Source organism: Lycium ferocissimum, chromosome 9 (assembly GCF_029784015.1).
Source record: "Lycium ferocissimum isolate CSIRO_LF1 chromosome 9, AGI_CSIRO_Lferr_CH_V1, whole genome shotgun sequence".
Lineage (NCBI taxonomy): Eukaryota > Viridiplantae > Streptophyta > Magnoliopsida > Solanales > Solanaceae > Lycium > Lycium ferocissimum.
Window position 1 is genome coordinate 6731654 of NC_081350.1, and position 15694 is coordinate 6747347.

General features: G+C 35.3%; 1 long non-coding RNA gene across 1 annotated transcript; it reads left to right on the forward strand.

Annotated features, from left to right (window-relative positions):
- The first annotated feature begins 10939 nt into the window (after window positions 1-10939).
- LOC132029566 (uncharacterized) lies at window positions 10940-15694 on the forward strand. The gene is made up of 2 exons (XR_009407864.1): window positions 10940-13465; window positions 13977-15694. It is a non-coding gene; the product is annotated as an uncharacterized LOC132029566 (long non-coding RNA).

The window sequence follows — 15694 nt, forward strand, 5'->3', positions numbered from 1 at the left end:
TTACATATATAAGCATTTTCTCACACCGCGCTGTGCTATAGCTGGTCGGGCAGACATATGGATGTACACACCACTGCAGTGGGCAGCTTATGATATCGTCCGGACGCGGGATGCCTAGACACGGGATGATGGATCGGGTTGCACGTTTCGCAATAATATATATATATATATATATATATATATATATATATATATATGAAAAAAGTTATTTTTTAAATTAAAAAGCTAAGCATGCATGACATTCGTCTTAAGAGGCATCCAGATGTACAGGTTATCTCATATTACTTTCCATATCATTATTATATTGCTATTTATGCGTTACATACTCAATACATTATTCGTACTGAAGTCCTTTTGTTGTGGACGCTGCGTTCATGCCAACAGGTAGACAGGGAGACGGATCAGATTCTTAGGTGTTTCTTCAGCTATCTCTCAAGAGCGCTCTATTTGCCTCGGAGTTGCATTATTGTGGTACTGTTCTTTTGTGTACATATAGGCATGGCAGGGTCTTGTCCCGTCCTTGTGATGTTATGCACTCCACAGAGGCTCGTAGACAGATATGTATAGTTAGATGTCTTATAACCTTATCAATTCATTTCTCGTTTATCATTTTTGGCAACCCTGTCGGCTAGTGTATATATATATATATATATATATATATATATAGTCTTAGTTGATGATAACCATATAGACGAGCTTTCATTTTTGCGGATTCATGCCCTTTTAGATTGTGATATTCATAAGTTACCTTTCATGGTCCACCTAGAATGGTAACAAGAAGTATGCTACTAGGTGCTCGATAGGTTAGCTCCGGGTACCCGTCATGGCCCTCCGGTTGGGTCGTGACAAAAGTAGTATCAGAGCAATTCGTCCTATGGTACGTTTAGGAGTCGTGTCCAGTGGAGTCTTGTTTATGGGTGTAAAGCGTGCCACACTTATAAATAGGAGGCTGAGGGCATTTAGGAATGATTGACCTTTCTTCCTCATCATAGATCGTGCGATAGAGCCATGATATATGAATTTCCCTTTTCCTAATCGTGTGTTACGTTTTTAATAATGCCTGTGAAGAGAAAAGCAACAGCGGCCCAGAAGGGCAAAACAGTGGAAGGTAGGAGGACTGAGTGGGAACCGCCGGCAGACATAAAGGAGGGTGAGTCCCAGAATGAGATTCCATCTCAGACCTCTCATACTCCACCCATTTCAGAGGAGCACGAAGGAGCCTCAGCTCCAGCTCCAACACTTTCAGTTCCTCCACCAGATACCTCAGGCCAGGAGATGAGAGAGGCCATCCTTTTTCTAACCCAGTTAGTAGCCGCTCAGGCTCAGCGGTAGGGTGCGGGCCATGGTGATAGGGGTCAGAGTAAGAGGGCTAGGTTTTTAAGGTTTTGACAGTGAGTTCAGACGTGGCCCAAGGTAGTAGTTCTCTAAACGCTCAGCTCATTCAGCGGCTAGTGCACCTTCACAGTTACCTAGACCCAGGTTTGATAGACCCGCTTGTTTTGGGCCAATTCATAGTTTCAGAGTCCCAGTTCTCAGATTAGGGGTGGTTCCAATCAAACGAGACCACCTATACCACGATGTACTCAGTGTGGTAAGTTACATTGGGGACCGTGCCGATTGGGTTTAGATATTTGTTATGCCTATGGTCGGCCAGGCCATATCAAGCGCGACTATCCATCGATAGGTGGTAGATGTAGGGTCCAGCCCACAGGATCAGCAGCTGGGTTTTTGTCATCTGTGCGCCCTCTGGGACAAAGCTCACAGACACCAGCAGGCCATGGTAGGGGTAGAGGAGGAGCGTCTGGTTTGAGTGGCCCTCAGTAGCGTATCTATACACTAGCTGGGCGACAGGATCTTGAGACTTCCCCTGATGTTGTCATAGGTATATTATCAGTATTCTCTTATGATGTATATGCATTGATTGATCTGGGTTTTGTGTATCATATGCTACTCCTTATGTTACTGGTCGGTTTGGGGTGACACCAGAGTCGATTAAAACCTTTCGAAGTATCTACACCGTTGGCGATCCAGTGATAGCTGAACGGAGTTTATAGAAAAATGGTAGATTTTGCGATTGTAGTTTGCGACCGCCAGACCATGGCTGATTTGATTGAGCTGAAAATGGTAGATTTTGATGTCATTATGGGTATGGATTGATTGGCTTCCTGTTATGCTAATGTTGATTGCAGAACAAAAATGGTTAGTTTCCAGTTTTCGGGATATTGATTTCGCCTTTGATGTGTTACCGAATACTAAGTCCATATCTATTCCTCCTTATAGAATGGCTCCTGCAGAATTGAAGGAGTTGGAAGAGAAACTGAAGGATTTGCTCGAGAAAGGCTTTATCAGGCCTAGTTCATCACCGTGGGGAGCTTTGTGTTGTTTGTAAGAAAGAAAGATGGTTCCTTGCGGATGTGTATTGACTAGAGGCAGTTGAATAAGGTGTTAATAAAGAATAAATATTCACTTCCAAGGATTGATGATTTATTTGATCAGTTGCAGGATGCCAAATGGTTCTCAAAGTTAGATCTGAGGTCAGGGTACCACCAGGTGAGACTCAGGGAAGAGGACATTCCGAAGACAGCCTTTAGAACTAGATATGGTCATTTCGAGTTTCGGGTAATGTCATTTAGATTGACTAATGCACCGGTGGTATTCATGAATTTGATGAATAATGTGTTCAGGCCTTTCCTAGATCTATTTGTGATTATGTTTATCGATGATATCCTGATATACTCTCGATCTGAGGCAGAACATATGGATCATTTACGTGCTGTCCTTAGAGTTCTTCAGGCCCGGGAGCTATATGCAAAATTTTCAAAATGCGAGTTACGTTATATTCTGTAACTTTTCTGGGGCATATGATTTCAGCTGATGGTATTCGAGTGGATACCCATAAGATTGAAGCTATGAAGACTTGGCCATAGCCTACAATGCTTACGGATAGTTCGTAGTTTTCTGGGCTTGGCAGGTTATCACAAAATATTTGTAGAAGGCTTTTCTTCTATTTCTACACTATTGATGAAGTTGACTCAGAAATCATCTAAATTTCAGTGGACGAATGCTTGTGAGCGGAGTTTTTAGGAGCTGAAGAACATATTGACTTTGGCCCCGGTCTTGACACTTCCAGAAGGATCGGAGGGCTATGTTATTTATTGTGATGCTTCAGGTGTTGGAATAAGTTGTGTGTTAAGGCAACACAGTAAGGTGATTGCTTATACTTCAAGGTAATTACGGAAACATGAGAGAAACTACCCGACCCATGATCTTGAGTTAGCTGCGGTAATTCATGCATTGAAGATGTGGAGACATTATTTATATGGCGTTCATGTTGATATTCATATGGACCACAAGAGTCTCTAGTATATTTTCAAGCAGAAGGAGTTGAATTTATGGCAAAGATGGTAGTTGGAGCTATTGAAGGATTATGATGTGAGTATCTTATATCGTCATGGAAAAGGTGAATGTAGAGTTGATGCTCTTAGCCATAAATCCATGGGAAGTTTATGTGATGTTCGGCGGAGAAAGGAGGCTAGCTCGCAAAGCTTCGACATTGCTTGACTAGGAATTTGCTTGATGGACTCGGGCAATACGAGTGTCACTGTCCAGAATTCAGTTGTCTCATCCCTAGTAGTGAAGGCGAAAAGGCGCAAATATGAGGGCCCCCATGTTAACTCATTACAGAGGTACACTTCCTCGGAAGAAAAATCACCATTTGAGACTTCTACAGATAGAGTTCTCAAGTATCGAGGCAGATTAAGTGTTTCAAATACCGTAGGGTTACGTCGATAGATTTTTAGGGGAAGCCCATTCTTCCTGTTATTTCGTTCATCCAGGAGCGACAAAGATGTATCATGATGCTAAATCTAGTTATTGATGGGACGGAATGAAAAAAGACATAGCAGAGTTCGTAGCTCAATGTTGTAACTGTCAGCAGGTAAAGATTGAGCATCGGGAGTCGGGGGATTGTTGCAAGCTATGGAATTCCAACTTGGAAATAGGAAGTGATTAATATGGATTTCATTATAGGCTTGCCTCGTTCTCAGCGTAAGTATGATTCTATATGGGTAATTGTGGATAGACTTATAAAGTCAGCTCATCTTCTACCAGTCAAAACTACGTACTCAGTTGAAGATTATGCAAAAGCTTATCTCAAGGAGATAGCACGACTCCATGGTGTTCCAGTATCCATTACTTCTGATAGAGAAGCACAATTTACAGCTAATTTCTGGAGGTCTTTTCAAAATGGTTTGGGGACTCAAGTGAGTCTTAGTATAGCATTTCATCCCCAGACTGACGGACAAGCTGAGCGTGCCATTCAGACCCTCGAAGATATGGTAAGGGCATGTGTGATAGACTTTGAAGGTAGTTGGGATGATCACTTAACACTCATTGAGTTTGCATATAACAACAGTTATCACCCCAACATCCAGATGGCCCATATGAGGCTCTATATCGGCGCAAGTATAGATCACCAATTGGATGGTTTGAATTGGGAAAAAATAAGTTAATAGGGCCAGATTTGATCCATCAAGCAATGGAAAAGGTCAAGCTCATTTAGAATCGATTATTGGCAGCTCAGAGTCGTCAGATATCTTATGCAGATAACCACTAACGAGACCTGAAATTCCAAGTTAATGATTGGGTATTATTAAAGATGTCGCCTATGAAGGGAGTGATGAGATTTGGTAAGAAGGAAAAGCTTAGTCCTCGATATATTGGGCCTTACAAGATTGTGCATAAGGTAGGCTTGGTGGCTTATGAGTTAGATCTACCTTCGGACTTGGAGACAGTCCACCTTATTTTCCATGTGTCAATGTTTCGCAAGTGCATTAGAGATCCTTCCAGAATTGTACCCGTAGATGATGTCCAAGTTATTGAGCAATTTTCCTACGAAGAAGTTCCCATTGCGATTCTAGATAGACGAGTTCGGAGACTCAGAACTAAAGATGTAGCTTCAGTTAAAGTTCTATAGTGAAACAATAATAGAGAAGAAATGACTTGGGAAGCTGAGGAAAATATGAAGTCCAGGTATCCACATTTTTTTCCACTCCCGGAGAAGGTTCAGACCGAGGCACAATTGTCTTCAGGTGCATAATGCTTTCTTTTGATGATTTCTTGGTCGTGTGTGGCCATTATTATTGTTGTTGTTATAGCCCTGTGAGGCGTTGTGTATTTTGGGTTGTTGTGATAGGACGGTAGTGGCATATTTATAGGGGAAACTCTGGCGAAATTTTTGTAGAATCCCTAAGAGTCTAACATTCAGGGACGAATGTTCCTAAGAGGAGAGGAATGTTACACCTTGGAAAATTTTATGTCGTTTGCATTATGAGAAAACTACTGCAAGCCTAAAGTGTACATGAATCCCTTAAAAGGTTAAGGAGGGTATCTAATAATTCTAAGTATGCACCTTAAGGTTTCGGAGTTAAATGAATCGGTGAAAGTAAGTTCGTTGAAGAAATTGGAGTTTGAGTCATGTCTTGGGAAGATTTCGTATCATTTGAGTTACACATTGCTTAGAATTTCCTTGAGGGGGATCTATAGGGCCCTTTGGATGGTTAATGAAGTTTTATAAAAGTTCCAAGAAGGTTCCATAAGGATTGGAGGTCAAACGAATCGAAAAGAACGCATTTTCGCGAAAGTTGGAGTTTGTGGTCCAGTTTGTGGCCGCAATATGAGTTGCTGCGCAGCAAACTGGCTGCAAACTCACCTTTTTGGCAGCCCTAACTACCCAACCTCCTCCCCAAGGAGAGGAGCGGAGATGTGGCCGAATACCTAATATGCTGAGCCACATCTCCACCGCAAATTGGTGCGGGGGAGCGATTTTGTCACCTTTTTAAATCCCAAAAGATCTCATTTTCATACCAACCTCCAAAACTTATTTCCCCACACCTCTAGAGATTTTTTGAGAGTTCTTGAAGGCTCCATAACATTCCAAACCTTTCCATATCATCAAGAGAGAAGATCAACATCAAAACCCTAAGAGAATCCATGGAAGGTGGTTGTTCTTGTTTCTATTCAAGGTGGTGATGAACTTAATCTTGGAAAGAGTTGAGAAAGGTGAGGTTCTTCCATTATAAGGTATATTCCTCCTATTATTTACATGATTGAGTTGATGTAAAGGTTTAGTAACTCTTGGAAAGGAAAAGAATGAAAGTGGAGAAGTCATAAAGGGTTGAAGTGAAGAAGACGACTATGAGATGAACTTGAAAAGGGATTTGGATAAATTTGAGATTACAAATATGATATTTAGCTACGAAAATGCTAGCTACGGCGCAAAATTCGTCACTAATTATTCACTTTTCGTGACAAAAGTTACATTTCGTCCTTAAATACATGAGGCACATATTTTTAGTGACGAAACACAAAATTTCGTAGCAAAGTTTTGTCCCCTAAAGTTTCCCTCCAAAAAATGAGTTGGCGCCATTTATTGAGTACTATTAACCACGAATTTAAAGTTATCAGTGACACATTATTTTGTCATTAATGATGTACCCAATTTGCGACAAACTGATTTTCGTCCTAAAATTAGTTAAATTTTGGAGACGAAAAACTTTTGTTGCAAAAACTGTGTTGATACATTAGCGACAAATTAAAATTTGTAGTTAATCACTGTAAGTTTTAGCTACAAAATTTTATGTTTAATTGTGACCTTAGTTTTTGTCACTAATAAGATAAACAATTAGTGACAAACAATTTATTGTCTCTAATCAACATGCGACTTAGTGACAATAAATTTTTGTCACAAAATATGCAATGTTTTAAATAGCGACGATTAAAAAGTTCTAGTTGAATGATTTAACTATTGGTGACGAAAAATATTCGTTGCTAAAATCAATGATCTTTGTTTACAATTGTTTATGGTGACAAGTTATTGATGTTCGAGTGTCTCCTGATAGCGAACATTTTTCGAAAAACCATGATATTTATTAAAAAAAGCAAAGCGGGGTGAAAAAATAAGGAATGAGATGATGTTTCAAGTTTGGGAATCAGCCAATTCAGACGTTTAAAATATGGTTATAATCATATTTAAATTGTGGCTACTTTATTGCAATTATAGTCAAATCTGCAAATCAAATTCAATTCTAGAATCAATTTCAAATACAATTTATAATTTAATCAAATTGAAGTAAAGTAGAGAAAAATTAATTATTAAATTAATTCATTAAGCTTCTTGAACTTGAACAAAATAACACATATTCGTAAAAAATAGACTAAATATAATAATACACCCGTAAATGATCTGTATGTATGTGTGTGTGTGTGTGTATTAAAAGTACGAAAGCCCTTAGTGAAATGTCGTTCATCCTTTTTACCCGTGAAAAACATATTTTATATTAGGGAAAATGCATAAAACACCCTAGACTTGTTTCCAATTATCAGTAACACACGTATACTTTGCGGGGGTCCGATTACCCCCTAACAATTTTAAATTCTAATTATTACCTACGTGTTGAGGTGGAAAAGAGAGTGCATTTCACCCTCTTTGAGAGAGTGAGATAGTACAAAATAATGTTAAAAGTTTATTCTTGAATATTAATTGTTTTTCTTTTCTAATTCTTTTCTTTTCCTTTCCATTTTCGCCTTCATAGATTCAAATGGAAATCGGGTCAAACTATTCCATATTCAGAATTAAAGAAGCATATTTCTGCTTTCCCTAAATTAAATACTTCTATGGAACTTAGGAATTGGCAAATGATATGGATGGTTGATTAATATAGTAAAACCTTAATAACGAAAGATCATCCTCCATAAATGTAATGAAATACTAAGATAATTAACTCCGATTGCTTGAGATTTTCCAAGCTTAAACCTAGTTATGTTTACACCATGAGTAGAAGTTCAACTGATGAAATCAAAACAAATAAGATTTTTGGTTAAAGAACAAAATCCATTTGCAGATGTAGTCGATAGAACAAAAAAAAAAAAAGGACCAATTCTTTTACAGAAGGGACTAATTTCCTATTAATTGTTATCTCTGTTGTGGTGTGGCGAGAGATGGCGGCAAGGGACGACTAATCGACTAAAATGTGGTTCCATTTCTAAGAACATGAAAAATATAGAGGAATCACAACAATTTGTTCTTTTTTAATACGAAGAAGAAGAAGGTGGGTCTATCGTTAATGGTGGGTGTTTAGTGGTTGATCTATGGGGTTTTCTGGCAGTGAAATGAAGTGTTTAGAATTTTGTCGGTGTTTAGTCGTGAATGGTGGCTGTTTAATGGTTTATCTATGGTGTTTTTTGGTAGTGAAATGAAGGGAAGTCGGAAAAGCTCCAAACTCCATTTTTCGAAAGGAGCGAAAAAAGAAAAAAAAAAAAAGAATCAACAACAACTACCCTGTACATCATTTTCGTCGGCGATCATTTTCTAGTTTCTCCATAAACAACAACTTTGAACCTTCAACCAAAATTTTGAAGAAATCGTAGAGAATAATAAAGAAGTAAAAAAAAAAAAAAAAAACAAAACAAAAGATTTAAGTGAAAAAACACGCCAGGCGCGTGGATTTCACCACTTAAACACAAATTAGGTGGTAGCGTTTCAGGGGGTAATAATATCGTTTAAAAAATAGCCGGGGGGTAGTAGGATCCCCGCAAAATATAGGTGTGTTGCAGCAAATTCGGTCATAGTTTAGGATTTATTTTAGCCATTTCCCCTTTTATATTAAGCAAAATTGTAATTTATTGTCACTGTCTAATATTTAGGACATCGAAATCAACTTATATTTTAGTTATTAAAGTTTTCCTTATTTGAACCACATAAGAAATCCTAAAATTTAGGATTTCAATCAATAGAATTATATTTTGTACAAATTCTTTCCTTATTTGAATTTTATAGCACAATAAAAATAGCTCACATGTTAGAACGTCTAGATCTCACGTACTGTTTCTTGACTTTTGCCACTATAAATTGATTTTGCTTGGTATTTATTTTATGTTAAATAAATTATTGCCATGTTTTTTCCAATTCTGATTATGTTTGTTTTACTTTAGAGGTAAGTAAAATTTTGCTTGGTATTTATTTTATGTTAAATAAATTATTGCCTTTTTTTTTTTCCAATTCTGATTATGTTTGTTTTACTTTAGAGGTAAGTAAAATCAATAATTTATTTTTTCTTTTTGAATCTGTGGTAGGTGATTCAAGCATTAAAATAAAAAAGGTTTCTAAAAACTTTTTCCAGTTATATCGTCTCTCTCCGTTCTTGATTGTGTTGGTCAATATCCTTTTTTATTATCTTAGCATTATCAATTGTTTATAGATTTTGCTCGTTAAAATATAAAATTTAAAGATATACATACTAATTTAACATAATTATATACTCACCCGATATCAATCAATCTTTCAATTGAAGTTCTAGTGTCATTCGAATCCGTACACCGCATTACACACAAAATATATGTATCTACGGGTAATGTAACTTACTTTCATCACATGAATTGTGCATCAAAGATTAATTCTATTTATTGTTGAGTAATAGCAACAATTATTTCTCGGGCTTTGAGTTTGAAATCTACTTTACCATTCTCTTTCGTGGTGATATAAGATTTGTAGACTTTTACTTCGAGTCTAATTAGTTTTAAGATAATTTTATTATTTGAATAAAAGAAAAAAAGAAGATAAGAAGAAAAACTAATCTTGATTGAATGTAATTAGAATTTAATGTAATTTAGACTAATCTGATTGAATGTAATTAGAATTTAATGTAATTTAGACCCGTCATCGGGAAAATTTAGTAGAAGTTAAAAAGATATAAACTTAAATGGTAAAATCAATTTTTTTGTTGTGTTGATATACTTTTTGAAATTAGAATTTTAAAGCTAAATACATTTAGAAGTAGGAATGGAACACTTCTATAGAAGAAGCTACTATTCCATATTTTTATTGTAAAGTCTTTAACTGTATTAGGTCGAAAGTATGGTTCAAGCAAAAAAAAAAAAAAAAAAAAAAAAAAATTGACATATGACACTACAGAAAATAGGGACTAGTATCTTTGTGATATTACAATTAGTCTCAAGTGTGATTGTTAGATTGATATTTTGTATATAAGTGTTAATTCAACTGACCAACATAAAAATAATTTTATTTCGTATGCAGGCTAGTTTTGAAGAAACATACGGTAATTATATATTCTGATAAACTTGGAATGTCTTGGATACTTCAAATTGCAAAATACACGGTCGCAAATTTTTTAATATTGGACTGCATAATTTCTACAATATACTATATGTTTTCTTACATGACTAACAATATATTGAACTTTTAAAATGAATATTCAAGAGACGAAAGAGCAGCTACAGCGGCATTGTACATTGTCGCTATAAGAAAACATAGAATTGGCAACGACTTTTTAGGAACAACCACAAAATGTAGGTTAATTTCGATAAATGGCAACAACTCAATTTTTTTTTATTTTTAAATAATGAGTTTTTTCTTGTTACCAGATCTTGTAATCTTGTTGCCATATATTACTGGTTAATATAATAAATTTAATTATAAATACATTAACATTAATAGACTTTTATTGTCCCCAAAAGTATTACTGTTGTTGCTAAAATATGTACTCCCTTCGTTCCATTTTAAGTGTCTTAGTTTAACTAAACATAAAGTTTAAGGAATAAAAGGAGACTTTTAAATGTTGTGGTCCGAAATTAAATATGTGCATAATGTACGAAAATGTCCTTTGAATCTTGTGATTTTAAACTTGTCACGGCGGATGTTTGAATTATCAACTTACTAAATATAAAAAAATACACTCTTTTTGGGACAGACCAAAAAGAAAATTAAGACATTAAAATTGGGACGGACGGAGTAATATTTTTTTTTTACTGGAATTTGTGGCCTAAAAATCATTAATCCTTTTCAAATTTGAGGGAAAAGCTATCGCGGCAAAATTTTCCCTCATTTTCTCCTTTTACGGTTTTTCCCCAAATCCTTCCCTCTTATCTTCACACAACCTTTAGGTTTTATCTTTTAGAATCACCTTCCCAATCCTATCAACGTTTCAGTCCAGTGGCAGGAGCTTCGAATTAGGTATGAACGAGCATTGGCCTTCTCCCAAACCGTAATTAGGGTTTCAAATTGTAAGCTCCTTCCCCTCTAGTTTTAATTGTTTATAGTTTATGATTTTGATTCCCTATCTCTAATTATTTCTGCTTCGGTTACAGATTGATATACAAATCAATTACTAGGTTCTTTCTCTTCCTTACCTTTTTATTTCTTCTTAGTTCTTCTGTTTTTCCCGTTTTGTTTTTTTAACTGAAAATTGACATTAAAACTAGAGCTTGATAAATTGGGACTGAATTATCTTGGCGACATCGACAAGCAGTATACGTTGGATTATATCAACCAGATATTACCCACAGGTGTCTTTTACTACTTCTTTACGTGTCAAAGAAGGGTTTTAGGCCAATTCTTCTGATGTTCTAAATCTGTTCCCCTTTTCCTTTTTCCTTTTTCTTCCCATCTGAAGCTGATTAGTTAATTTCTGAATTTAGACTTATCCCAAAGAAATTCTAAATTTACAACTTTTGGTTGAGATTGTGGCTTGAATCGGAGGAATTTTCTTTGATTGCTAGTTGTTAATCTGGCATAAATACATATGGGACTGCCAAATGCTTGTCTTTTTAGAGAATCCCTCCATGTTAATATTGGGCGCCAATGCAGCTTGCCCACCAGCTTTTCGATTGAATGCTTGAATGAGTGATCACTGCAACTTCATGCTGCTCGTTATTTTTCTATGATGGGGTTTCTCCTTTTCAACAAAAAAAATACATTTCTTGCCGGTATATATCTAGCTGAAGTGGACTGCATAATTATCAATCCCCCAAATTTATTGTTGTTGCTTAAAGAAGTGTATGTTCAATATATAGATAAGGGATAATGGAATTGAGACAATTATGTTAGCTTATTGCAGGTCCAATTAGGAATTGTCAAAGTCCCAGATAGAGGTCTTGGCTTAACGCAACTCTGAAAAAACATTTTAAATTACTACTTAGGAACTCATAAGAAATAGAAAAAGATACTATTATGTTTACTTCTTATACTAGGAATTTGGGGTATAAAAAATGAAACCAATATTTAACTGTATTTAATGGTGTTCTTTTTTCTTTATTCTAGTAGTTCTAATATGTTATTCTTTTTTTCTTTATTCTAGTAGATCTGCAAACGTAGTTTCTTTAAGTGCTTTATAAAAAAATGGATAGCTTTTTTAAGTCCTAGTGAGGGTCAGTCAGCTGCAATTGTTTTAAAGCAAGGTTAAATGAGTTGTCTAAGGTATTGTGACTTGATCTTTAATTAGTTGTGTGTTCTGTTATGTGATTGTGCTTTGGATCCCTTCATTGTTCTTGATATCTAAGAGTAAATGATATTTAGTTGAATCATATGACTAAATATTTAGGAAGGATTGATATATTACAGTCTTTATCAAATGTAACATTCAAAGCTTTCTCCTTTGGCAACATGTAGCTGCAGTAGTGTTAAAAAAGAAAAGAGAAAATAGCATGTCATTTATTTCTTTTGCTTATTAAAAAAAAAAAAAAAAAAAAAACAAAGACTCACTGTTTTACAATAATTTTAGACAAACAAAGAGGATGATATTTCATCACCTAAACGTGTATGCATGGCTAAATGTAAGGTGGTTATGTTAAGCTTATTATTCTAATAATTTGTATTGTACGATGATTTGCACAATAGTACTTTGGTCGGTATTAATCCTTAAATGGTATTATGTGCATCTAACTTAGTGTATTACCCACTTGTACTACGTAATTAAATCGAGTTTTGGTATTTAATCACGTGGTTGAGGTATGGTCAGATGATTGATGATGTTGTCTTAATTGTCAAAGAGTAAGTGATCTTTATTTAGTTGTGTGCTTGCTTCACTTTTGGTAGTGTATATTTCACAATAGAAGAAATTGAGTATATTATCAATTGCTCAGGTACAATTTGCATATTTAAGTTGAGGAGATTTTCATATCGATTACGTGGAGTGCGTACTCTTATTCAAATTGCATCACTCATTAGGTCCTTTGGAGATCAATGTCTACTCTTTCACTTGTGACTGTCGTCTCTGCCATATTGCGATGATCCTTTCATTCAGTACGAAGTCAGGCTCAAAACAAGTGTAAGCCTCTTGTGTTAGAATCTCAATTTCAAACAAGTCTAGACTTTGGATTTTTTATTGCTTGATATATCTTGCTTAATAATATTCGGCTAAAATAAACTTGTGCTACCTTGCAACCTGGTACTTTCCAACAACTTATTTGAAGATAAGCTCATAGTTAGTATTTAGTTTATTAGTTTTTTGAATGTTATAAAATAGTTATTTCCTTAGTTATATTTTAAGTTTCTAAGTTGCATTATGTTCAACAAGCTTAAATTCTTGATGGAATTCTCAACATGATCACTAATTCAAGGGTTGAAAGTTGAGGGAAGTCGTACTGGTAAAATCCTAGCAAGATGATGAAGGTGTTTGGATCTTATATCTTACGTTTCTATGGTGCTTATTTTACTTGTGTCACTGTCATCTCTCTCTTTCTCTAGTATGTTTCTACTATATTAGAAGAGTGGGTTATGATTTGGGATCGATCTTTGAGGTTAATGTCGTTTAATTTCAATTTGAGGGCATTTTAGTCTTTTAACATACCTAAATGCAACTTGGCTTTTTTCGCTAAAACTAAATAGACACGTATCAGTTGGATACTTTTAATGCGCTCATTCTTTCGCAGTTTTTCATCCTCATCTCCTCTGATTTTGCAACTCTCCAGTTATACTGGTGATTTTAGCATTTAATGAAATATATATTACATGCCCATTGGGCTATATTGACTGCTCTTGGTGCTTTGAATTAAAAAATGTTATAGCTTATGGGACTCTCTCAGCTTTTGGAACCTATTAGGTGGTGAGAGTTGGCTATTCAAAAGCTTAAAGTTGATATCTTTTATTTATGTGCTGATGCTAAATTTTGCTTGATTAACAGGTGACGATATCCTTAACTATTGATATTACTACTGTAAATTCTTGGAACTCGCATGCTTGACTTTGGCTAATTTAGGAGCCAAATCATCAATAACCAAACTTCTAACTTTTGGATCACGGATCCATTAAGGTATTCACATAGACACCAAAATTTGTTTTATTCCTCTATTTTGTTACCATAGATGGACTCTGTGATTGTATTGGTTGGGATTTTCTATATTTTTACCAAGGTTCTAGATTGAGGATTTCAGGATGGTGTTGATATTTGCAAGTTTGTGGTTATAGACTTTTTATGGGTTCTTTTCTTCATGAATCAAAGGAGCAGAGCTTCTATTTGATTTTTCTTTGTTTATTTCTTCTCCTCCATCATCACCTTCTTAATTATTTTCTTTCATTCACTAATTCCATCGCCATTGCTATGAATCGAAGTCCTTATTGATCAATATCTATTTTTGTGGCTTCATTGTTGGAGCATAAGTAGCATAGTCAGAAACAGATGAAACGTCCACTACTGCTGATCACCTTCAGATAGAGCAAGACATGACATTTAATTGGGAAAAATCTCCTTCATCTATGAAGTTGACTAAATACCATTATTTCATCTTCATACTTAGAGGAAAGATAATCATAGCTCTAAGAGAGCTACCACATTCTTGGTGAAACTAGAAAAAAGGTACTGGTAGCTACAGTTATAGAAAGGCAAATAGAAAAGTTCCATTCTCTGTCATTAATAATAAAATTAATTCAGTGGTAAACTTTTGCTTACTTAGTTACTAATGAGATTTTTTCATTTTGATGAAAAGCAAATGCAACCATGTTTAGAAAGGCAAATAGAAAAGCCCCATTCTCTGGTTGTGCTCTCTTACATTTCAACATGTTAATGTTTCTTCTTTTTCCATGATCTCAAGTTCTTTTTCATAAGGCTTTTGCCTACAAAAAAATGATTAGGCTTGTGATAGTTGATTGTTCCTTATTCATTTGGTGGTAATTATAGCCCAGGTATCCTAAGATTTGATTGCTCCCATCAATTGGGAAGTGGCAGCCCTCCGAATTTGGACAAAAATCTTTTTTCCTTCTTCGGTGTGGTTAATGCAATAACTCAGGTTAGTTCTTTTCTCTCTTCTTCTCTTTTTTTATTTGACAAAGTAAGCATTTTAATTGATAAGCATCCTGAGGCTTCATATCATGGAGCTAAACATAATCAATAATTTGCTCTTATATTTTATTTCTATATAATGCTTATCCCTTTGGAAAATCTACTTCAATTAGTTACTACTGTCTCAAGTCGGCTACTCCATTCATAATGACGAGCACCATGCTGAGACAATGTATTTGCTAGATTGCTCCAAGATTTTCTGTCATTTACTTCGACATTGCGAGTTTCATATGATGAAAATCCAAGCAATAAATGGTTAGAATTTTTTTCATTTCTAAACCTGTTTTATCCAAACTGCATGGTCCCCAAGTAAGCTTAAATGTTCCACGTACTGTAAACTAGACATGAGTTTCCTGGAAGTTTAATAATGAAGTTGTGTAACTTCTCTTTCATTTTCTTTATGCAGGAGTTGTGTAGCAATACTCTTGAGTGTGTTATCAATAGGTTGAAAATGGCAGCTCAAAATTTTCTTTCGCTCGAAACAAGTGGAAGGAGCTCACAAGATAGGAGAGAGATGTTATGATTAAATTACATTGTATTTTTCAAGATAATAACATTTTTAT